A 23,430-nucleotide genomic window follows, 5' to 3' on the forward strand; every position below is an offset into this window, starting at 1 on the left:
AAAATAGTAAAACTCACTTTGCGACAATCTCCTGGGAATTAACCCTTCTCTTCATTTCAAAGGATTGAGCCTTTGCCATTATCCCTATACCTGATTGCTGTCCCTTGAACTTGACCTTGAGTGCTCAGGAACACTGGGCTTTTGGAATAGTCTGACCTCCCAGTGACTCACATTGTAATAGGAGGTAAATGAGAATAATGATTGTTGCAATAAACAGCCTCCCTGCCAGTGAACCGTGTCATCTGAGAAGGTCCAGTCAAACAGCACTTGAAAATAATACTTGAGCACAGCATTCGGCTGTTTTCCACCATTGTTCTTTGTTTGCACCAGTTCATGCCTGAGTCTGAGCCACAAATTCAACACAGAGTGGGTTGTTTGATTTGGTGTCGTCCCATCTCTCACAGATTTCAGAGGATGAAAGGGGCAATGCAGGTGTTGGTAGCCCCCAGGGCATGATAAACAAAACCCACAGGTAGCTTCTGGAAACCTTATGGGCTGGGGTTCTCAGTGAAAGCAATACTGCAAATCTGGATGACATCGTTTTAGAAGTCACAGTCTCTAACACTCTTTACTTTTTCCTTGCTCCAAATGTGTGGGGGAATCTTTCCATAGCAAGCAACAGAAAGCTCAACTCAGTTGAGAAAAAAAGTGGTGTACCACTTTTTTAAAATTTTTTTTTATTTTTTTATTTTTTACCACTTTTGAAAACTACAGTGTCCAAGGATCAACTTCAGGCATGGTGGGATCCAGGGATCCAAATAATGATATTAGACCTGCTTCTCCATCTTTTTGCGCCCTGCCCACTTCATTGGTTTACACTTAGGCAAGCCCTCGACCTTGGCCCAACAGTTCCAGGCTTGTGATGTCCCTTACAGGTACCTGTCTCACTGAATAAAGACTCTTTGCCCCCCACAGAAGATTGGAACTGAGATTCCTGAGATTAAGCCTAATTGACCTTACTTAGATCAGATGTTAAACCCTGGGTTGTACTGAGATCAGCCTCATCCAAGCCACGTGCACTGAGAGATGGGGACAGGCGGTTCTCTAATGCAAAGTCTGGCTGCTGTGCTAGGAGAAGTTGAATGGGTTGTGGAGAAGCCAGAGCAACAGACATTCACTCTAGAAGGAGAAGATGAGGATGAAAGATGTCCTCCCTTGGTTAGGGGTCTGGGTAGACTGGCAGATATTCTCTAGATTTCAGGGTCCTGGCAGGAGGTGGAAGGCAAACCTAAAAGTGATGGTTGGAAAGGATTTAATGCAGCAGTAATTTGAAAGGTGTGGCCAAGGTAAGGAAAACCAAGAAGAGATGGAGAAGTACTCCAGAGGCACCAATGGCATGAGACCACTACCATCCCTTAATCTGCAATAACAAGGAAAAGGAGCAGTTACCTGAAACTAGCGGGACTTGCAGCTCTAGAAAAGGGCCACCACCAAGAGCTGAGGCCTTTGAGAGGGAAGCACATCCGTACAAGTCCTGCCCGCTGATCTGCCAGTGTCTCCCATTGGCTGAGGCTGACTGGAAGCCAGAGGCAAGGGAGCCCCACTGATGCACTCCGACAAGGTCTGTCTCCCAAGGCACAAGCAGGGTTGAAAAGGGTAGAGACTGGACACGGAGGGGCAAAGAGAGCTGTCCAGCATACACATCTCTCCGCCTTCCAAGTAACTGAGATGCTGTCCACTCCTGGAGTTTCTTTTTTCCATCTCTTTCAACACGAACTTCCCTACCATTTGGATGGTTGGAAAACAGAATTGTGTCGTTATTAATGATGTTGAAAGTTTTTCCAAAGATTCCATTTTCTCACTTAAAAGTTGTCTGCTTATCCCAGATTATCAGTAGACACATTATTAGGCATTCCCATGGAGCAGTAATAAAGGTTCCTAAAAAGCTCTTTTTGTTTTCAGAATAGTATTGTTCTTATGATATAATTTCAGATAACCATTACAGATGTTTCTTCAAATTGCGTTGTGTGCTGTGTTCCTAAGAACAGTAATGACTTACCATGGACAACGATCAGAAGAATGTCTTTTATTGCCTTCAGCTTCAAAACTTTTCAAAGATTACCATGGATCAAGTCCTAGGGAAAAAAAAATCCAAGCCGGAATCTTTTTTGATTAAATATTTAATACTGAATCCTAGTGTGGAGGCATACAAACGGTTTTCAGCAAAATGTTACAATGAATGGCAAATCCTTAATACTGTGGCCTTCTTATATTATCACAAGTATCAGAGAATTCACTTGGTATTTGTAAAGATATAAAGTGTGATCCTATATATATTCAGCTGTCCTTTACCTTAAATTGATGTCCTTTGTCTTTTCCTATACTGTTCATCTTTAATTTTGTGATTAATGATGGCAGCTCTGGGACAAGATTTGTACATTTTAATTTCATTTCAAGTTCTTAGAACTGCATTTACCTGAACTAAAATAATACAGAACAACAACAACTTCCCTTTAAAAGATTTTTTTTATGTTTATTTATTTTTGAGAGGCAGAGACAGAGACCTGAGCTGAAGTCAGATACTTAATTGATTCATCCACCCAAGCACCCCAGTAGCTTCCCTTTTAAAATCCTCTCTGTGTTAATCCTAAAACCTCCTCTGTACTACACAGGAGGAAAACTTTGTATTAATATTATCATTCCCTGCAATATGGTCTGAGGACTGGAAGAATGACTCCCCCAAAATGGCTAGTTCTTGAGGCAATGGAGAGAGCTGAGTGCACTCCAAGAGAAGAGGATGAATGTGGGGGAAAAAAGTGGTAATGGATTAATAGAACTTGCAGAGAGGACACGCCAGAGACTGCTCTAAAGGGAGGTGAGGGTTCATCCAGGAGGAAGCTGACAAGCAAATCTGATACCTTGGATGGCACCCCATTATGGAAGATCTTGAAAGCTGGGCAGATAAGTTGACTTTGATTTGGTGGGTAGTATTGTATATGTATCTTCATATACAATATCAGAGAGCAGGGACCCAGAAGTAATTGCTAGGGACTGAGTGTTTATGTCCCCCCAAATCCGTATGTTGGAGGCTGGGCATTCGGGAGGTAATTAGGCTTAGATGAGGTCAGAGCATAGAGTGCCATGATGGGATTGGTGCTTTTTGAGGGGATGAAGAGAGAGACTAGAGCCCTCTCTCTCTACCGTGTGAGGGTATGGCAAGAAGGTAGCTTTCCAGGGCCAGGAAGAGGGCCCTCAACGAGAACCCCATGTTGGCACCCTGATCTTGCACTTCCAGCCTCCAGAACCATGAGAAATAAATGTTTGTTGTTTAAGTCACCCAATCTATGGTATTCTAACAGCCTGAACTATGACATTGATCTAAACCAACCTCTTCTTTGTACAGATGAGGAATCTGGGACCCAGAAAATGCAAAGTGTTTTATCTAAAGTCACAGTCTAAATCAAGACACAGGAATAATTAGAGAGTGGGACAAGGTGATGACATCCTTATTTTTTACTTTAATTTTTAAAAGAATCCACTGCAGCTCATCCATTGCAATTGATTTTATTCTTTCCTTAAACTCCGTAGCCATTCTCTGGACTCCCTACAGTGTCAAAGTCAGCACTGGGCCAATAGTCTTTGAACTGGGGCCTTTTTTTTTTTTTTTTTTTTTTTTTTTTTTTGGTCTCCTTCACTTCAGGGTCCTCGGAACTATGACAGTAACAGTGACAGGCCCTGTGCTGCTTTCCCTATAAGCACCCGCACCTGTAGATGGGTCAGGTGTACCAATATGGTCTTTCCCTTGTTCTTATTAGTCTCAAACCTTTACACTCCTTACAAGCCCCAGTCTATCTCAAAAGGGCCTATAAATGCTAATCCTCACCCTGAACTGTAAAATGCAGTATGTCCCAAACACACTCTTCAGTCATTGTTCTTTAATCTTTTTGCAGTTGTTACTGAGCTGTTTTCAATGATCAGTCAGATTTCAGACAAGAGAAAAAGGAACTGAGCTCAGACTCTCCTGCTACTTAGAAAAACACTGATCAACAGGGAACATGGCAGAATTGCTGAATTCTGTTTTGTGCTGGGTTCATCAGGTGTTGCCTTTGCTCTATCTTGTCATCTTAGTTTGCAAACCATTTCTTGTCAGATTAAAAACACAAAAACACAACACAACAAAACAAACAAACAAAAAACCCAGCTGGGAGTTCTGAGTTGCAAATTCAGTTCTCAGCTTTCGTCATTTCCACTTCTGATTTTTAAATGGGAACATTTATATAGCTGTGCCTCCCCAGGGTGTTCCTAAAGGAAAGGAAGTTGGTAATTAGTATTTATTATGTGCCTAGTCTGTCTCAAGCTATGTGCCTTAAATAATTCCTATCCTATGAGGCCAGCTTAGAGAAGTTGAGTAATTTCACCCATCTCGTAAGTGGCAGAGACAGAGCATGGGCCCTTCTTTCTAATTCCAATGTCCAGAATTTTCCACTAAGCTGAGCTAATAAAGGGATCCAGGGAACATGGGTCCATATATGTGAGACTGCCAGAATCCAGTGTCAGAGCGATACTACATACAAAAAGCCAGGTTTCAGAACTAAGAGACTTATCAAAAGAACTCCTATCCTTTATTTGTCTTTGTGAAAATAAAGGGTGTCTCATCAGTTCAGGCTGCTGTAACAGTGCGATAGACTGGGTGGCTTATAAACAGAAATTTGTTTCTCACAGCTCTGGAGACTGGAAGTCTGAGATCAGGGTGCCAGCATAGTTGAGTACTGGTGAAACCCTCTTTCTGATTTGTAGACAGCCCTCTCATTGTCTCCTCACTTGGCAGAAAGAAAGTAACTCTCTTCTTACAAGGGCACTAATCCCGTCATGGGGGATCCACCCTCATGACCTACTTACCTCCCAAAGGCTCCACTGCAAATACTGTCACACTAGGAGGGGTTTGACATATACGAATTTGGAGGTGGGGGTTGGAGGACACATTCAGTCTATAGCAGGGGGCGTTCACAAAACAGGACAGTGCAACGCTTACTAAAATCTTTTCTCTCCTGTTGACTTCCATCCTAATCTTGAACTACTTTCATTCCTTCCATAACCCTAAAAGAAGAAAACCCTTGAGAAGAAGAGATTCTCTCTTCTGTGTTCTTCCTGTATTCTTGACTATGTCAGTGAATTACACCTCTCTGGCTAGTCCCTGCCTTTATATTTCACACAATAATCCTCTGCCCTTCTTCTGTTTCTTCCTCTTTTGTACTACAGAAGCCCAGAGAACAGGTCCAACAAAGGCTGAAATTGTATTTGATGGGACAGGTTAGGCGAAAACTAAGATACACACACACTTGCTTTGAGTGTTTCCAGTATCTATGAATTTCAGTTATCATGGTTCAAGTCAGTATCCCCAGTCTCAAAAGCATAGTTCAAATTTCAGTGACTATGCTATATTACCTGCAAGTAATTTCATAAAGTACAAACTTTGCTGGCAGCTTTTCATTCAAAAAAATCCCTGTGTGAATAGCTGACGTGCAGATTGTGACTAATCACATGCCTTCTCTCACAATCCGTGGGCCATCGGTCACCGCATATCTGTTCATTCACACATAGACTGCAAAGTGGGTAGTTGTGTTTCTGCCTTGTCTCCTAGTAATAAATCTATGACATTTTATAAGAATGGATAAGAGAAAGGGGGAGATGTCCAAAAAGGGTGAAAGTGCAGTAAAATGAAAAGTGACAATTCTGGAAGTGAGCTTCCCCCCGAACATAAATGGAATTATAGAAGAACTAGCTGACCATGGGGATGTAAATGCTGGTACCATTCAAGAGACTCCTTACGTGCAGCCAGAAGTCAGTGATGTACCCCAGAAGAAGTGAGACGCTTCACAACAGGGGAACTTTCAGAGACATTTCGCATCCCTGAAAGTAGAAAGGATAAAATGTTGCTGGCTGATCCAGACTTAGAAAGGAGTAGGATGGCTTGTCAAGGCAGAGAGAAGATGCTCACTCCGAATTCCGAGTCACATGACGAGAAGTCAAGAAGCCCTGTTCACACTTCTCTCAAGTTTTTGACAAAGAAATAACACATTTTCATTCTTGATCTTTCTAATGTTTTAAATGATAGATTACTAAGTAAATATGTTTTATATTTACTATTTTTTCATTTCCATGTATATTCACAACCGAGAGTAAGACAGTTTTTAATGTTTTAATACAACATGTTGCATATCTAGAGACCAATCCTGATTTTTCCAAGTGACTGAGATCATTTAGTGTGGTTTCAGTTTACACAGTCTTTTTTATTGTTCAGCGCTGCTGTGTGAAGTCAGAACTGTCTGTCTCTCTCGGTCTATCCATCTCTTCCTATCTTCCTGTATCTGTTTATCCACCCATTCATCTAGCCTGTCTATCTGTCCTTATCCATCCATCTCTCTCTCTCTCTCTCTCTCTCTCTCTCTCTCTCTCTCTCTCCTCTCTCCATCCATCTGCCTCTCTCTATATTCACCTCTACCTATCCATCCATGTCCTATCTATCTCTACCTATCAACATACTTTTCCATATATTTTCACATAATTCACTAGACCATCACTAATTTTCAGTTCCAACGATGGCAATTTATTCATCCCCTAAAATTCCCTATGAATATAAGCAACCAAGGAATTTCATTCTGTAGCTGCATTGCCCAGCTACCTAAGAGAGGAATCTCAAATGCAAATGTAAAAGAGCCCTGGCCTGAGTAACACAGGCTGCCGGTAATCAAGATCTTGACAGTGTAATTAAGGGAACGATATTTCTGGAGCCTCTAAATATATCAGCTCCACCATCTGCCTAACAATCACCTACGTGGGAATTTCCCACCACTTCTTCCAGGGAGAAAATAGTCTCTGACCTGAGGGAACTCCCATCTGATAAATAGAAATAGAAATACTGTCCAGGCTACCCCTGACTTGCATCATCCCTAAATCAAGACTGTTTGTTATGCTAGGAAACACGGACTGTTAATGCAATTAAGTGCTAATGGGTCTGTTGTGCTGCTTTATAAGGCAGTCATCCAGTTCCTGAGTGAATCACCTCTGTGATGGAACAAGACCGAGGAAAACCGGCAACAGCTTGGTTATTTTCCTGTTAGTCTTGCACTACAAGTGTTTAAAGTGTAGGTGCCAGTGTGAATGGAATTCAAGTGGCCCCCATCTTCCATTCTCTCAAAAATCAGGGATCTAAAACTGGGGTGGGTGGGTAGCAGGGAGGCCGCCATAAGGGAATTATGAAAATACGCCCACTTCTCTTCATCACTTGACAGTGCAATTTAGTAACGGGAGTCCTTGTCACCAAGGTGGAGACATCAGTGCTGCCCACGTAGAAGACATGGGGCGTGTACATTCTGTCCTTGTAGGCTGATTCCCACAAATTCATATGAGCCCTACTTGATACCCTTGGAGACGTGTGTAGAACTCAAGATTGAAAGCTCCCTGTGCTCGGTCATATGGCCAGCAGACTCTGATACTTTATTTTATCTTATTGGTTGTTACAGATCACCCTTTCTTTATGAAATAGATCTCTTCCAGAAGAACTCCCTCTCTTTAGTTAAAAAAAAATAGATTTTACTATTGATTTCCATTATTTAATTATTCCGATCACCTGTTGACCCCCTTGGTGAGGAAGAGACACCTCCCCCTCCCCCCCAAGTAGGAGATGGCAGAACCCATGACACAAGCACTGGACAGAGGAGCCTGGCAGTGGCTCATTAGTCACATTTACTCAGGGCCCAGGAGGATGCTGCAAGCACTGCAGGGCCACATAGGTTTGCTCGGGGACAGAGGGAAGCAGCAGGGACTGTGGGAGAGGCCTTGTAGTAAGAAGCAGGTGACATGCTCTCTGTTTCCCATGGGAGTATGGGATTGGCTTGTTTGAATCATTCTGCAGGCTGTCAGGGAAGGAAAACCCATTAGGGTAAGGACGAGGGGGAGTACAGGGAACTGGGTGGTGGGCGTATCAGATGAGAGCAGGAGCCCTGTGAGGCTCAGAGATGCTAAGGCAGCACATGAAATTTCAGGCCTTACAATACATTGATCAGTGTCTTAGGACGCTTCAGAAGTCAAGTCGGAGATGGAGATTCCCTGGGGAGGCATTTACTGAGGGAGGACACTTAGGAGAAACCTGTAAAGCAATGAGTGAAACAAGATAGGTGAGGGGGGTGGGGCTGGGAGGGAAGCCAAATAAAGATGTGGTATCAGCTAGAACTTAGCTTCATCCCGATCCCACAGGGGGCTCTGGAGCGTGAAGGGCAGCACAGAGCACAGCCTCCCCCCTCCCCCGCCCCGCCCACCTTAAGCTGAAGAGTTGGGGTTTTATACCCCTGTTTAAGTCAGCCGCTGGCTGTGGGCTACTTTGTAGGTAAGGAGAGGCCACTCCCATCTTCCTGGGGTAGTTGTCTAAGAGGAATAGAAGGTTTAAGCTGTGGGCAGGGATTCTTCACATCAGGTGAGGGCTGAATGCTCCCCCTAGAAAAGGGTATTTTGGCAGAGGACCAACCATATCCACGGTAATGACTCGTGTGTTCGAAGGGGGAAAAACAGTCCAGCCCATGTACACAGGATCTTCAAGTGGCAAAGAGATACAGATAGTAGCCGACACACAGATGATTATAGCCACCACCTGGCAGTTTAATTTTATTTACAACTATATTCAAGTTCTAGTAACTCACCCTGGCATTTACTCATGACGTTCTTCCTCACACCATAGAAGAATTGTTTTTTAATGCTTTGACATTCTCAGTATCATTTTCAGAGTCACTTTGTACCCTTACATTTTTGGCTTGGGCTTTTTATTACTTCAAATAGGACTAGGCTGCAATATTGCCAAAGCAATGCAAATTAATGTGCTTTGTTTTTCATCCTGAAACTCTTTCAAATTGGTATGTTCAGGTTTCATCAGCTAAATCGAAGCGATTAAGTTTGAAGTCTTTTATTTTAATTTTTTTTAATGTTTATTTATTTTCGAGACAGAGAGAGACACAGCATGAGCAGGGAAGGGGCAGAGAGAGAGGGAGACACAGAATGTGAAGCAGGCTCCAGGCTCTGAGCTGTCAGCACAGAGCCCAACGCGGGGCTCGAACTCATGAACTGTGAGATCATGACCTGAGTCAAAGTCGGACGCTTAACCGACTGAGCCACCCATTGCCCTATTTTATTTAGAATTAGGAATAGAAAAAGATGGATCTAGAATTCTAGAGTCCGATTTAAGAACATCCACATCGGCGTATGACCTGAGTCAGGATGAAAAGAGGGTCTTTGTGGAGGCTTAGAGGTCAAGTGAGACTCTCAGAATTATTCTCATTCATTTCCCTTTCACAATTCAGGGAGAGACCCTGTAATAGTCCTTGATCTGTTTTTTGCCCTGCAGGTTACAACCTTACAGAGAAAAGAGGCAATTTCTTATTTAGGCTTGTTGCTCCAGTGCCTAGACAGGGTCCAGAAAATAACAGGTTGTCAGTCTATGTTTGCCGAATGAGTGAGTCTTAGCCAGAACGTGTGGTCCCTGCTACCTGCAGGCACTGCAACAGATTTCTCTGGGAATGCAGTACCATCTCACGTTGTATGTTCAACATGGCTTTGTTGGAAGAGGAGAGGAGTGACCCAGTCACCTCACCCTCATTTCTGTGTTCTCAACAATCATCTTTGCACAGGAGAATTCTCAGACCATACACTCCGTGTAACTTAGGGATATCCTTACTTCAATGTGTCAAGCCTCTCAATTTTGAGTGAGATGCAGGTGTGATGGTCTTCGAGTGGCTGTTCTTTATGTTTTATGAATTTATCTTCCTTCATAGTGGAAAGAACACTGGATTAGTAGTCACAAAATGAGGACCCTAGGCTCAGCTAGCTCATTGCTGTGTTGTCCCTAGTAAATAACACAAGTCAGATGCATGCCTTACTTATTCCATGGGTTCTGAGAATCAGATTCTTACAGTGCTTTAGAGCTAAGAGGGACAGAAAAAATAACAGAATATGAATTGGCAATGGTATGTGACTTGGCCATAATCATGCAGCTAGTTTGCTTGACGGGTGAGACTAAAATTCATGTCTCTCTGATTTTCAGTCTAGGGCATAATTTGCTCCATCCCGTGCACCTCACCATCCATGTAGTGTTGTAAAAACAATTCAGAATTATGCAAATACACCATCGTTTTATTGCTGTTTTGCCATTGGGGATTGTGGGGGTCTACTGGTCTAGAACTTTGTTGAGATCAGAGGTGGGGAAAGAGACTGGGAATACCTTCTAGAGAGGAAGATCAAAGGGTGGAAGAAATCTCTTGGAAAATAAGAACAAAAGAGTGAAAACTTGGGGATCATAAGGAGAAGAAGACTAGGCAAGAGTTGGTTTCTGTTCATGATGACCCGTTGGCCAAAGCCTCTCCTGCCCTGATTAGAATTGACAGTTTCCTCTTGTCCTGAAAGACTTCTAGAATAGCACTAGCAATGATTATTTGCTTGTCTGTCAAATGACTTTATTTTGGCTCACAAAACATGTGGCCGTGTAGTTCACTTATCTTTCCAGCCTCCCTCTCCTACCCCCTCCTCACCATTCCTCACCCCTTCTCTGTTCTGTGGAAAGATGGACTAAACCTTGTGTGAACTATACTCTGTCTGATTCTTGTCAGTTGCTGGTTCCCTAAACTCCTTCCTATACCTCCTTTTCCCTAGTTAACTGTCTACCTAAGGGCCGCTTTCTGGTCATTAGCAGTAATGGGTTTGGAAGGGAAAAATGCAAATCAACCCAATCTTTGTCAGACGCAATGGAAAACAATGTGTCCGGGGACTCCATCAGTGAAGACAGAGCATGTAGGCATGTCTGGGTTTCACAAAAACTTCATTGTGAACATTTTGTTTTGTATACCAAATCTCCCAACACAGACACGCAGCACAAAGACAACCTGAAGTCAATAGTGTCGGTGCTCAGAACACAGAAGTCCTCTGTGTGTGTGTGTGTGTGTGTGTGTGTGTGTGTGTGTGTGTGTGTATACACAGTGGATGCTGTAATTGTATAGATCTTAACTGTTGAATTCAAGAACCAAGCATTTTGGCTAAGGTGGATTTGGGGAACCTAGAAATAAGGCTGGAATCAAATAAATCCAATAAGAACCAACTGAATGAATGCATAGGAGGCAGGGAAGGCTGGCAGGGTTGCGATGCAGCAGGATATAGAAGCGAGAGCAGGGCTTTGGATGGGGACCTACCTGGATTTTAATCCCTGCTTTGTTACTTACTGGTTGAGTGACTTTAGACAACTTTTTAAAAGTCTTCGATCTTTTGTGTCTATAAGAAAGACATTAATACTTACCTCAAAAGAGAATTTATATGACTTAAATGAAATATTGTATGTCAGTGTCTGCCACAGGGCCTGGCACATAGCAGCCAGTAAGTTGAAAGCAGTATATGAAGGTCGTCAGCGTTCCGGCTTGCAAATTTTATTGGAAAGGTAGCTCTCCCTTCTAAGCAGTAGTTTTGAAGTGGGATTTATACAGAGGCCTTTAGAAATCCTCAAACCTGTGAATGCTACCAAACTGTATGTATATATTTTCTTTTATTAAATGCAGTAAAAACGATTTGCACTGGTCGTTTCTCCAAAATGCTGACTTACCTGTGGGGCTCAGAGCTACCAAATCAGCATTCTGTTGTTTAATTTGTCTCTAACTTCTGTTTTCTGGCAGAAAACTATCCCTTTCATAACCGGTACTATCATTTGGCTTTTTAGGCCATTTTCCAAAAAGAAACAAGAGTAGAATGTACGCATATGGGGTATGTGTCGTTAATGACGTCAAGCGAGGGAACCGAGGGCCACACGGACTGATAGGCCTGTGGAGGGCAATCAGCCCGCGCTTACACAACTGGTCCCCTCGCAAAATTACAAATGACTGCAAGGCACCAGCATTCAGGGTCACGCACAGTGACGACTGTATTAAATCCATGAAGGCCAAAGATCTACCGTATGTGGTAGAGTAAAACCTGAGTGAAAATATATACCCGGCGATAGTGCTGCCACAATTAGGAAGGGAGAAAGCACAGTAGAAATTGTGGTTTCTAGATGGGAAAAGTCAGATTGGAGTTGGTCCCTAAAGAGTGAAACGATTTTGGGGCGCCTGTGTGGCTCAGTTGGGTGAGCCTCTGACTTCGGCCTCAGGTCATGATCTCACAGCTTGTGGCCCTAGAACCTGCTTGGGATTCTGTGTCTCCCTCTCTCTCTGCCCTTCCCCCACTCACGCTCTGTCTCTCACTCTTTCTCAAAATAAATAAACATAATAAAAAACATTTTTTTAAGTGAAAAGATTTGTATTTGGTCTCTTTCTTACTTTCACAAAGAAACTCCTAAAATAAAGGAGCTTAGTATGTGATGTCATAAGTATAATTGATTGATTGTAAATCAATCTCAGTTTCCCTGTAAATAGAATGTAGAATTCATATGTAAGTATAATTTTAACTAAGACCATATTATCAAGCTTATAGAGGTAATTCCATATTTAACCAACTATAAGTTACAAAAACACCTTTTTTTTTTTTAATTTTTTTAAATGTTTATTGTTGAGAGACAGAGATAGAGCATGAGCTGGGGAGTGGCAGAGACAGAGGGAGACATAGAATCCAAAGCAGGCTCCAGGCTCTGAACTGTCAACACAAAGCCGGACGTGGGGCTCAAACCCACGAACTGTGAGATATGACCTGAGCCGAAGTCGGACGCTTAACTGACTGAGCCACCCAGGAGCTCCATAAAAACACCTTTCTAAGGTTTATGTAAACTTGATTAAATAAAGCAATCGTAACCGAATGTATAAAAATGAATTTCAAGCAAAGGCATAAAATAATGTATTCATAATTCCCGTTTTTTCTTTTCCTTAGAAGAGATCAGAAGTTGAAGGAACAAGTATCAGTAGGAAGTTTAGGTTCTTAATGACTTTTGCAGAAACTAATCTATAAATTTCTATTTTGTTGTTTCCTCCAATCTGTATTTAAACTTTTCTGGTGGCAAACGAGGACTTTAAAAACAACTGCTAATCATTCAAGTTTCTGGAAACCTCACTCTGTACCTTTATCTTACTCTGAGAAAGCAGACCTTAGAGCTGGAGGAGCCAACTTCTTCTGGCCTTTGGTTTTCCACCATTGAACCCTTTGGCATGTTGTTTTTCTTCCATTTCAAGCTTTAAGGCTTTGGCGTGAATAATAACTGAGTTGGAAGATAATTTGATCTAGAATCCAACAGCTATAAGTCCAGAATGGAACTGTCACAGGAATCTGTTTTTACTTCATCTCTTAGAGGTTGGACATCTTTTAAATCATAAATAATTTAGTGATTTTTAAAAACAAGTGTAGGGTTAGTTATATGCTCATTTACTTGATAAACATTATTTAGTACCTATAATTCATTCATTCAGTAAATAACTGTTGAGTACATACAATCTGTAAGCAGGTTTAAGTACTGGGAGTGGAACAGTGAGCAAGTCAGACAAATTCCTTCTGCTCTGGAGCTTGCATTCCAGCAGACAAGATGGATAATACACAGGAAAACAAACAATTGGATATAAGTGCTATAAAGGGAATGAGTAATGTAAATGTAAGGGGCTAGAGGAGTTATTCTAGATAATTGTTTATAATGGGCAAGGCCCTGGGCTGGAAATACCAAGAAGTTCTCAAGGAGCTCACTGACAGATGGGAAAGATAGGCATGGAAACGAAGAATTTCAAGTGTACAAATTCTAAATTTCCGTGTTGAATCTGTGAGGGCTCCTAGAAAAGAATGTGCTAATTTGGCCTAGGAGCATAAGGAAGGTGTTAAACAGAGTCTTAAAGATCAGGTAGAGGAGGACTTTCTGGGCAGAAGGAGTAGCACGGGAAAAGGCTCCAAGGTGCACAATGTGTGGCCTCGTTTAAGAATAGCCATTAATCTTGGGCGGCTGGAGCACTGGATATGGATATTCAGGTGATGCTGCCTTTCTTAGCAACGCCCTCAGGCAGTTGTGCTCTCACTCCTGTGCTGCTGTATTGCATTTTTAGAATTCTTCCTTGGAATTGCCTTCCGAGATGATTTCTTAGCAATGTATGTCTCTGTTTTTCACTTTCACCCTGCTTGGTTCAGCTCAGCCCCCGCCACCCCTTTCGACAATGGTTCCTGCCTCCCAGAGCTGGGTACCTGGAGGCGAGTTTTGAGCCTCCGAATATAGTCGGGCATGCTGCTGTGCCATCTGAGGCTGACCACCAGGGATGCCGCACCCAAAACGCATGAGGAAGCCAAATGCCATAAAATTCTTCAGGAAAATAATTTAACAGCATTTGTAAGTGCCTACCACTGAGCCAGGTGCTCTGTTCTACCTTGCTACTAATTCTTTTGAGGTTTACATATTAATTCCATCTTCACCCAGTAATGTAAATCTGCAAGCTCACGACTATCTTTCTTTTAAAAAGAAAGAACTGTAGCATATTGCTTCTTATGAAATACAGTCTAGGGCCTTGTGTATTGTACCCAAATAGATTTAGACATGAACACTTCAGTGTCTCTCCCACAAAGATGTTCTTCCTTGATCTCTTAGAACTACAGTGGTTATCATAATTATCTTGATCTGTTTGGGCTGCTATAACAAAATACCATACCATAGACTGGGTAGCTTATCAATAACATAGCTGTATTTCTCACAGTTCCGGAGGCCGGAAGTCTAAGGGCGGAGAGCCAGCATAGTCAGGCAAGTGCTGTCTTCCAGACTCTAGACGTCTGATCACATCCTCACGGGGGGGGGAAGAGGCAAGGGGAGAGAGAAGCTCTGGGGAGTCTCTTCTATAAGGACACTAGTTCCCTTCACATAGGTTTCACACCTTCGGGACTTCATCACTTCCCGAAGGCCCCCACCTCCCAGTACTGGCACCTTGGGCGTTCAGTTTTTAACATACGAGTTTTGGGGAGACACACACCTCCAGACCGTAACAGCAATTCACTGTTTGCGTTGGTGCTTTATGGTGTGACTTCGTGTTTGTTTCCTTCAGCACTCGTGACAACTCACTGATTCTACACCATGTAAGCACCAGAGCACAAGTGAGTTCTTTCTCTTGATGAGTGAGCCCATGCCTGCTTGCAGGTGTGCCCGGCTTAGAGGTGTGGGCCGCCTGGCTCTGCAGGAGCCATGTTCCCTTTCACAGGACACAGACACCATCCAAGATGTTGTGCATACCTCGCGCTCGTCATGGTTCGATGTGCTTATTGGGATTCTGCCAAACATTGGTGTGATCACTGAGAATAAAATCTCTCTGATTTATGTTGACAAGAAAACGGATTCTCAGTGTTGGAATGATTAGTTTGACCTTTCTCTTTTTTTTCTTTTTAATTTTTAAAAAATGTTTATTTATTTTTGAGAGAGACAAAGACAGAGCACGAGCGGGGGAGGGGCAGAGAGAGAGGGAGACACAGAATCTAAAGTAGGCTCCATCCTCTGAGCTGTCAGCACAGAGCCTGATGCGGGGCTCAAACCCCCAGAGAGATTGTGCCCTGAGCTGAAGTCAGACACTTAGCCGACTGAGCCACCCAGGCACTCCTTGACCCCCTGTGAGGATGTGATCATTTTTAAGTGGATTTATGAAAATGTGAGCCCTGCACGCCCTGTAATTTTAAACATGGAGTTGTTGTTGTTACTGTTGTTTCCTTTTCTTTTCCAAACCATGCCTGCGAAACTCAAGCTAATCTTAAACACTCCTGTTGGGTCAGGTAATCATCTCCAAAATCACCAGCTGCTGGTGGTACCTGCTCAGTGTTCTACCCTTGAAGAAAAGGGAATCTGTTAGTAAAAGGATGACTGTCCTACCCAGAAGGTCCTATTAAGTCATTACTTAGAAACATGACCGGCCTGGAGATCTGAGGAAGCCTTTCCTTCCTAATGTAACTTTTCCACTCCTACTAAGGTTGGTTGTCCTCCAAGAGGAGATGATAGGAAGTGTGGGAGCAGTATTTGTGTGCCAAGTGATGCATCACAGGGGGTGATTTGAGAGGCCCCACTCTGGGAAGAACAGATAGTTTTTTAAAGAGCTCTTTATTATTAGCTCCTTAGTAAGAGCTAAAGGAAGAAATTGATAGGAAGGAAAGAAGAAAAGAGAAAGAAAAGGAAGGAAGGAAGAGAGGCGGTGAGGGAGGAAATAAATCAGAAAAGGAGAAACACATGCTGTGATCATTTTACCTCCATTAGACTTAAACCAGTTTATGTCATTCAAAGTATAAAAATAACATCGGATTTCAAGACGTGTTCTAAATCTTTTAACCCTGACCTTGGGGCTCCTTGCTTGGATTCCTAATGAATTGGTATTTGATTCTTGGAAATATGATAATGCCACTTTTGTGTGTGTGTGTGTGTGTATGTGATAAACCCGATACATTTCTCACGTGAGCAGAGAGGCACATCGATAACCGTGAAGGTCCGTGGGTCCTGCAAAGGGATTTTTCCTCCCCTCGACTTTTAATGAAGCTTCATATTTGTCATCTTCCCCAATGGCTACTTTGAGCACAATGCGCTCAGTGTATGCTGTAGAGCCGATGCCAAGCTGCTGACCTCTGCATTTGATGAGTCCTCAGCTGAGACTCTGACCCAAGCCCCGACATATTGTTGGATCCATCACATTGATTCTTGGCTCTGATACTAACATACAGCTAATGAGTTGCATGGTGTACATATTAACCCGGGCTCTGGCAGTGCTAAAGCCGGACGCACAATGAGATGGAGTCAGGAGGGCAGCAAGATGCCCAGTGCACTGGCATCTTAACAGACGTGAGCAATTAGAAAAGCTGTGTTGCAGGATCACCATTTCATAGCTTGTGGGAAGTAATAAGCAATCAAGAGGTGGAAAAAATATGCTATCTTATATCTCCTCTTAAATAAAAAATCCCTCCACATCTGAGAGGTGCTTTATGAACTGTGAAATAGGGAGGAAAGTTGAACTGTTTAAAGAGTCAGGTAATAGCTTTTATTATCAAAGGGAAGCTGACTTCCAGCCCTGCTGTTGAGTAACAGTAGATTTAAGACCTTCAGGCATGGCCATGTGGCACTGACCACAAGGACACTGGTGATATTTCAAGGCAGTGCTGTGTTGTCTATTTTTTTTTTTTTCCCCAGGAGCTGGCAGGCCAAAGCCAGGGCACAAAAGGGCACACTAGTCTGGCCTGGGAAGCAATTTTTCGAAAGGCAGTTGCACACAACATTTTCTACAGGCACATTTTGGAAGACATAATATTGTGTCAGAGAAGGATTCGTGCCTCTTTTATTGCACCCAGAGTTCCTGGCACAGTTACTGGCTCCCAGTTCAAGACAAATCTGTTGGACTCCTTAAGGAGTTATGAAAATTGATTGTAAAAGTCATACTGCTAAAGATAGCTATTTGACTTTGGGTGAGGTACTTCTTTAAATTTGTTCCAAATGCCTCATTTTACAGATGAGAAAACTGAGGCGAAGAGAGGATAAATAGCCTTGCACTATATTGCATTGCTTCCCCTAAGCACTAGGTTATATGTGAAAGGAAAGTACTCACCTGGTGCCCTGGATAAACAGTGGATACGGAGCCCAAGGGCCCAGTTCGGATGCTCACTCTGCTTTATGAGCTCTTTCTTCTTAGGTGAACCATTGCTAGTCTCTCTGAGCTCCTGTATCCACCCCTGGAAATGGTAATGATAATAATGCATGTGAGGGAACTTTATAAACTGTAGCGCCCCATATAAATGTAAGCTATTATTATTAATTTTCCAAGACACTACTCTCCAAATTCTGTTGTTACAGTTGATTTTTTTTTAATGTTTATTTTTGAGAGAGAAAGCACAAGCAGGGGAAGGACAGAGAGAGAGAGAGAGAGAGAGAGAGAGAGAGAAAGAGAGAGAGAATCCAAAGCAGGCTCCAGCCTCCGAGCTTTCAGCACAGAGTCTGACACAGGGCTCAAACCCACCAACTGTGAGATCATGACCTGAGTCGAAGTCGGACGCTTAACCGACTGAGCCACCCAGGCACCCCAGTTGCAGTTTAAAGGGTGTCAGGTAAGAGTTAAATGAAGGAATAGAATCCATGACCAAATGACTTTGAAGCAAATATTGTATTTTACCATTAATATTTTGCTTATATTAAAGGCTCTGAGAAGCCCTGATATAAAGAAATCCCTGTGAACGTGTTTAACATCATGCTTCCTAAATCAGTCTCACCATTGACATTTTCCATCTTTACCCGCATAGAGACAGACGTGAAGAATGTCACATGCTTAATCTGTATGAATGTCGATAAATGTTATATTCATCCATTCCCCATCAGTGATCGAGCCTCTGGTGAGGAAGCACTGTGGGGGAGTACGGAGCTCCGTCAGAGAGACGATGCCCAGAGAGACAATGGTGCGAGGTAAAAATGTAGCTCTCCCGGTCCTACCCCAAACCTACTGAATCAGAATCGGCCCATGGGTGGGGTCTGAGAATATGAATTTTCAGTCGGTCGCCGGAGACCCTGACACGCACTGAGGCTTGATAACCACCTCTATATTATACTGTGGTTAAGAAGAACTTAGTTACTCTGGTTTTATGAGTTACTAGCTGTGTGACCCAGGCAGGCTACTCTCATGTTCCTAAATTCCATTTTAAGAAGAGTGAAAAGGGGTATACCGCTTCATAAAGGTTTTGTGAAGATGAAATGCTATAATGTATGCAAAGTGCTAATTACATCCGTCTTCGTCCTTTTGGGCTGCTCTGCTAAAATAACACAGAAGGGGTGGCTTATAAACAACAGAAACGCATCTCTCACAGCTCTGGAGGCTGGGCGTCCAAGATCAGGGTTCCAGGTTGGTAGGGTGAGGGCTCTCTTCTGGGTGGCAAACGCCTCCTTGTATCCCACATGGGGGAAGGGGAGAGCGATCTGTGGGATTATAAGAGGGCTAATCTCACTCCTAAGGCCTCTGCTCTCATGGCGTTCTCCCCTCCAAAGTCCCCACCTCCTAATACCATCACGTTGGGGATTAGGATATCAACACATGAATTTTGAGGGGACACAAACATTCAGACCATAGCAACATCTGATATAATGAGATCTCATTAATGGTGATAGTTGCTGTTGCTGTTATTATTATCGTTATTATTCCCAGGAATAACATTGTACAGGTGGAGACAAAAAATAAATTCCAGTGCTCTGTCCAGCCCTGCAGTTACATTTTAGCAGTCAACTATAGACACCCATGACCTGTGCTGCAAGGGGTGAAATCTAATGGAAAGCCAGGCATTCACTGTTTGGAGAGACTCATGGAAGGCTGTATAAAGAAGATATATGAGCTAATCTTGAAGGAGGTATCTTTAGGTAAAAACCAACCAACCCCACTAATAAACAGAAGAGAAAGCAGTCCTAGGTGCTTTCCAGCAAACCTGAAGGAACATTGCCACATATCACATATCTGCCATAGTTGGTTTCCCATCACTTCGTGTCTCCGAGGTGATTTTTCTTTCTCTGATTTAATTTTCTTCTCAGATTGTCAAAAGGAACATTAAAAAAAAAAAAAAAAACCCTCTGCAAATATTCAAAAATAGTTTAAAATAATGGTTCTAGTTTCTTTGTCGACTTTTTTCCCCCTGGAGCTTCTAATTGCTATTTGATAACTTTTGATTTTGCTGTTTCCCTCTTTTTTCCACTCTTTGTTAACTGGCCAGTCAGTGGCTAAAAGTGACCATGAAGAAAGATGTAATTGATTCCAAGCTTAGTGGTAGATGAACTGATAACAACTGGCATTAATTTCATAAGTGCTCTGTTTAGCATTATGAGGAAAATTCAGCAAATTTTCTGTGATTGCTTGCTATAGGAACAGTCTTGCTCAAGGGTGTTAGTGGGCTGTAAATGTAAAACATAGTCCTTGTCCTCAAGTAGCTGATTTATAAGTTGATTAATGAAGGAAACAACAAAATGAGAAGTTTCAAAATCAAGTAGTGATCCACAAAGAAAATGTGCAAGGCAAAACACAATCCTGTTCGATTAAAGAACTGTATAAGTCTTTCTGTGATTAGTTAGTTACAGGTGAGATCAGGTGGTCAAGCACATTGGTCCAGCTTCATAGAGTATTACAAAAGAAAAGATTTGGGCAGAAAATATGAATTAAGTCTCACTTCTGGTACCCTTAGGGATGCTTACTTTCTCATGAGGCAGCAGATGTGTGCTATGATTCCAGGGAGTATGGAGCCAGTTTTTCAAGTATTTTCTACAAAGCTTGAGGACCATCAGGCAGAACAGTGACCCAGAAGTACTGGAATATCCATGTATACAGACATGGAATATGACATAAATTGAGACACATCTCCCTTTCCTCCCTCCCAAGCAGAAGAGGAGGAATAGTAAATGAGAGGATTGATCTCGTTTTTTTTTTAATTTTTTAATGTTTATTTTTAAGAGAGAGAGAAATGGAGAGAGAGGGGCAGAACGTGAGTGGGGAAGGGGCAGAGAGAAAGGGAGACCCAGAATCTGAAGCAGACTGCAGTCTCTGAGCTGTCAATACAGAGCCCCATGCAGGGCTTAAACTCACAAACCACGTGATCATGACCTGCACTGAAGTCGGTCACTCAACTGACTGAGCCACCCAGGTGCCCCTGATCTGGTTTGTTTTTTATTCATGTTGGTGATTAAAAAAAAAAAAAAATTCTTTTTAAAAATCAATGTGTGCTCATTGTGAACACTATTTTTCATTCAGTTTTCTTTTTTTGTATCTTTTATTTTAGAGAGAGAGTGGGGCGGAGGAAGAGAGAGAGGGAGAGAGAATCTTAAGCAGACTCTGTGCTGAGCGTGGAGCTCACAAATGTGAGATCATGACCTGAGCCAAAATCAAGAGTCAGACATTTAACCGATTGAGCCACCCAGGCGCCTCTCCATTCATTTTTCAATGTGATTATGGATTTTGCAAGAGTGGTTCCCATGACGATGGGAGGCAGGCTGGGTTGGACTTGCAAACCTAAGCAGCAGCAGTGCTGCTCAGGGCATCCCACTCCGGTCTGATGATACAGGTGGCGGGATGATAGCTGTCAGGTGGTCCCTTGGTGACCCCACAGGACTTTGGGGAGAGAAATGCTTTAGCACAGGGCTGTATGCCTGGGCTGCGCCATCGTTTCCCTCAGTTTAAGGAACATGAAGCATGATTGCTCAAGAAAGAAGCAGGCAGTTTTACACTGAGTTCTTCCTATGTTAGGATCTTTGCTTTTTGTTTGTTCTTTTCTTGACTGCTTCTTATTTTTATTTGGTTCTTGTGTCTGTTTTGTTTTTGTTTTTATTTCGTTTCGTGTTTTATGTTGTTTATTTTGTTTTGCTTCTTATTTTTCCTTTCTACTTATTTTGGAAATTATACCGTCTTTGTTCGATTCCCAGTTAACCCTTTAATTTTTGATGCACATATATGGCTTAAAATCCAAACAACGTTAATGTCTGTAACCCATTCCCATCAAATACCAGGATCTTAGGAAGCTTTTGGTCCACTCCTGTCTTCCGTGTTATTTTGTTCAGTCTTATGTACCACTTCATTTTACACTCCCCAGACCAGTCATTACTTTTGTTATCCAGCAATGGTAACCTGCTTGGGTCTGCCCGTAAGTTGACTGGTTTCTTTGCTCTCCATTATTCTTTACTCCCACTTCTTCCTTGGGGATTCAGCTTATTTTTTCATGAAGCACTTTTTTAGTGTTTGGTTTTTCAGTAAGAGTCCTTGTCTTGTTCTATGCGTATGGCCTCTAATACTTTAGACAGACTTCTGTTACATGTCTGTCCTTTCTTGTATTATAGTGCATTGTATTTGTTTACCGGGGCTGCCAAAACAACATACCACAGCCTTAGTAGCTTAAACAACAGAAACTTATTCTCTTACGCTTCCGGAGGTGAGAAGTTTGAGATAGGTGTCAGTAGTGTTAGTTTTTTCTGAGACCTCTCTTTGGCTTGTGGATGGACACGGGTCTTCTCCTAGTGTCTTCACATGTTCTTCTCCCTGTATGTGTCTGTCTCCTAATCTACTCTTCTCATAAAGATGACAGTCCTGTTGGATTTAGCCCCACCCTAATGACCTCACTGTAAGTTAATTGGGTCTTTAAAGAACTCCTGTCTCCAAATACAATCACATTCTTAGATACGTAGAAGGTGAGACCTCAACGTATACACTTAGGGGTGAGCGGAGACACCATTTAGCCGATAACGTCAGTTCTTAATGGTCTAAGAACCCAAACTGATGTGTCTGTTAACTCTTTCTCATGGAGTTTCATCACATGTGCTTTGAAATTTTCGACTGTGAGCTCATCTCTGTTGGGTGTTTAACTGTGGGAATACCACCTGTGGGGGTTAAAGGTGTGTCCCTACAGAGCAGCTTTATCCGGAATGATCTGCCAAGTGCTTCCAGAGTTTCAAAGGCTCTGGCCAATGTTTTTGGTAATTAACCCTGCTTGGGGTTTCCTGGATCAGGTAGGCTATAGAAAAATCAACTCCAGACTCTCATGAGTCCTCAGGCTATGGTTTAAATAATCAGAGGAGAACTTTTATCATATTCAAATGATAGGATGCTGTGAAGATAGTTTTTTTCTGTCTACTCTTTCACTAGCTGTGAAGCCCTTAACAGGTTCAGATTTATGCATAGACATCAATTACAACCTCTCACCTTGTAGACAAGGCCACCAGTGGAGTTGCAAGGTAGCTGATCCCAAGGAGCTACAAAACCTGTTTTGGATTATGGAGACCAACTACCTCTCCTTCATTCTTTTCCAGCCTTTCTATTCCAGCTTGTCCATATTACCAGCTCATTGCTCCACATCACTTCCCTCTTTTATATTTGCACCTGAGGCTTTCACGTATTCGTTCATGTTAGATTTTGCCCAACATGTTTAGGTGTTTGGAACACAAGGATTTTCAAGATATTAGTGCCTTTAAGTTTATAGATGAATTTGGGGAGGAGTGATATCTTTATGACAATGAATATTCCCTTCCAAGAACTGGATATTTGTTTAGATTTTCTTTGTAGCCTTCCATTAGGTTTTTAAAATGTTCTTTATGTGATTTTGTACTTCTTTTTATTTCTTATTTACCTTTAGCTGTTATACACAGCATCTTTTTTTAATTTTAACTTTCACTAACTTTGCATATATGAAGGCCATGATTTCCACATGTTAATTTTGTTCCTAGCCAACTTGTTGAATTCTTCTGTTGTTTATATTGTTTTTCCAGTTGCCAGCCTTGGGTTTTTCTGATATGCAATCATCTCAGCCCTAAAATATGATACTTTCACCTCTGTCCTCCAATTTTTTTTATGTCCCTATTTTATTCCTTTTCCTAGACTGATAGTACTTTTGTACCAGTGTTACATAATAGGGAGAATAGAAAGCATTCTTCCATTTTCCCTAATTGAAACAGGAATGCTGCTGTTGGCTTCTTGTTAAGCTTGGCCCTGGCTAACTAGCCCATTAAAGTGACTGGCATTTATGGGAGTCTCCAGAATTTAAAAGCACTTT

The 23,430-nt window shown here is 42.3% G+C and overlaps 1 protein-coding gene across 2 annotated transcripts in view; it reads left to right on the plus strand.

Moving 5' to 3' along the window:
• Positions 1–23,430, plus strand: part of SNTB1 (syntrophin beta 1) — a 238,824-nt gene that overhangs the window by 145,829 nt on the left and 69,565 nt on the right. The gene's annotated exons all lie outside the window — the stretch shown is intronic.

This window comes from Puma concolor, chromosome F2 (genome assembly GCF_028749965.1).
Source record: "Puma concolor isolate L17-30 chromosome F2, mPumCon1.1.hap2, whole genome shotgun sequence".
NCBI classification, from domain to species: domain Eukaryota; kingdom Metazoa; phylum Chordata; class Mammalia; order Carnivora; family Felidae; genus Puma; species Puma concolor.